General features: G+C 38.4%; 1 non-coding gene across 1 annotated transcript; it reads right to left on the bottom strand.

The window, feature by feature from the left end:
* Positions 1–494: 494 nt before the first annotated feature.
* LOC140509316 (U6 spliceosomal RNA) lies at positions 495–600 on the bottom strand. The gene has a single exon (XR_011968647.1). It is a non-coding gene; the product is annotated as a U6 spliceosomal RNA (small nuclear RNA).
* Positions 601–2,686: the final 2,086 nt, after the last annotated feature.

Here is a 2,686-nt window from a genome sequence, read left to right as displayed (position 1 = left end):
CGTTAGACTTGCAAATAGTTTATAACATCTACAGTAACTTTAGATGGAATTTCCCCTTGTCTTTCTTGCTATTGGGCTTTGTTAATAATATATAGAAATGCTGATGGTTTATGAGGGTTTATTTTATATCCTGCAATTTTGCTTTATTATTTCAAGTAGTGTATTCCTTCATTCTCTAGGATTCTCTAAGTATACCTTCATATTACTGGCAAAGAGTGATAGCTTTGCTTCTTCTTTGCCTATTCAAATTCCTTCAATTTCTTTTTCTTCTCTTATTGCTAAAGCTAACATTTCTAGTACAATATTGAATAACACTGGTGATAATGAACATCTTTGTTTCATCCCTGATCTTATTGAAAAGTTTTTCTTGTTTATCCCAATTCCAGGTACTGCTTGCTGTTGGTTTTAGGTATGTGTTACTTAGCATTTTAAGGAAGACTCCATTTATTCCTGTGCCCACTAGTGTTTTCAATAGGAATGGATCTTGTATTTTGTAAAATATGGAACACTTCACAAATTTGCATGTCATCCTTATGTAGGGCCATGCCAAACTTCTCTGTATTGTTCCAATTTTAGCATATGTGCTGCTGAATCAAACACCCCAATTATCTTTTTGGTGCAATGGAGTATTTATTAGCAGAACCCAGAGAACCAGAGGCTATCTCAAAGAACAACTTCATGTTCCTTTTTTTGTCAAAAAGACAAGCTTTTATTGATATAATCATATTTTTGTTGTTGACTTAAGTCATTGTTGCTGATAGTTTCCCTAATATAGAACCAGCCCTGCATTCCTGGTATAAATTACACTCGGTAATAGTCTCTGACATTTGTGATAGATTTTCTGTCCTTGTCAGAGTCAAGATGGTGGAGTAGAAAGACACACATACTCTAGCTCTTCCCCTACAGTTCACAAAATGCATGTAAATGAAGACTTTCAATGAATTCTAGAGCAGTAGAAGTCACAGAACAATGGAGTGAAGGAGATTTCCAGCCCAGGGTGACCTGGAAGGCTGATGGGAAAGGTCTGTTGCACCGGATTCAGAGTGGAGCTCAGTCCAGCCTTGGCCACACTGCACCAGGAGAAGCAGGACCAGAGCAGGCTTCAGGGACAGAATCCCTGGCAGCAGCAGTGGTTCACAGACCCTGTAATCCACAGGTATCAAAGGTCAGTGAGAGGACTTTTTCACACCAGAGCAAGAAGAGAGCAAGGTCCTCTCCTAGCCCTGGCCGCAAGTGGTGCAGCAGCAACCAGGGTCCATTGTTGGAGCAGCTCAGCTTAAAGCCACTGAGGGAACTGAGCAGCTGATCTGAATCTCAGCACTTAGCACAAGGTCCTGTGGCTTGGCAGAGCTGAAGGCCCCTGAGGGCCTCTCCCTTGATTGTGTCACCCTAGAGAAACTGAGAACTTATAGGTCCCCAGAGTATACCCTACCCTTGACAAAGGAGCCAAAAGTCAACTAGCTGGTTGGGAAAATGACAAAAAAAGGAAAAAAAAATAAGACTATAGAAGGTCATTTTTTTGGTGAACAGGTATTCTCTCCCATCCTTTCAGGTGAGGAAGAGCAATGTTTACCATCAGGGGAAGACATAAAAGTCAAGGCTTCTGAATCCAAAACCTCCAAAATAAATATGCAACAGTCCCAGCCCATGAAAGAGTTCGAAAAAGAATTTTAAAAATCAAGTAAGAGAGGTGGAGGAAAAACTGGGACAACAAATGAAAGTGATGCAAGAAAATCATGAAAAGCAAGTCAACAGCTTGCTAAAGGAGACCCAAAAAATGCTGAAGAAAATAACACCTTGAAAAATAGGCTAACTCAATTGGCAAAAGAGCTCCAAAAATTCAAGGAGGAGAAGAAGGCTTTAAAAAGCAGAATTAGCTAAATGGAAAAGGAGGTTCAAAAGCTCACTGAAGAAAATAGTTCTTTCAAAATTAAAAGGGAACACATGGAAGCTAATGATTTTATGAGAAACCAAGAAATACCAAACCAAAACCAAAAGAATGAAAAAATGGAAGATAATGTGAAATATCTCACTGGAAAAACAACTGACCTGGAAAATAGATCCAGGAGAGACAATTTAGAAAATATGGGACTACCTGAAAGCCAAGATCAAAAAAGGAACCCAGACATAATCTTTCATGAAATTATCAAGGAAAACTTCCCTGATATTCTAGAACCAGAGAGCAAAATAAATATTGAAAGAATCCACTGATCACCTCCTGAAAGAGATCCAAAAAGAGAAACTCCTAGGAACATTGTGGCTAAATTCCAGAGTTCCCTGGTAAAGGAGAAAATATTGCAAGCAGCTAGAAAGAAATAATTCAAGTATTGTGGAAATACAATCAGGATAACACAAGATCTAGCAGCTTCATCATTAAGGGATCAAAGGGCGTGGAATAGGATATTCCAGAAGTCAAAGGACCTAGGACTAAAACCAAGAATCACCCACCCAGCAAAACTGTGTATAATACTTCAGGGGAAAAAATTATCATTCAATGAAATAGAGGACTTTCAAGCATTCTTGATGAAAAGACCAGAGCTGATAAGAAAATTTGACTTTCAAACACAAGAATGAAGAGAAGCATGAAAAGGTAAACAGCAAAGAGAAGTCTTAAGAAACTTACTAAAGTTGAACTGTTTATATTCCTACATGGAAAGACAATATTTGTAACTCTTGAAACTTTTCA

Source organism: Notamacropus eugenii, chromosome 5, assembly GCF_028372415.1.
Source record: "Notamacropus eugenii isolate mMacEug1 chromosome 5, mMacEug1.pri_v2, whole genome shotgun sequence".
Classification (NCBI taxonomy): domain Eukaryota; kingdom Metazoa; phylum Chordata; class Mammalia; order Diprotodontia; family Macropodidae; genus Notamacropus; species Notamacropus eugenii.
Note: the sequence above shows the minus strand (reverse complement) of the source record. Positions and strands in the feature narration are given on the sequence as shown.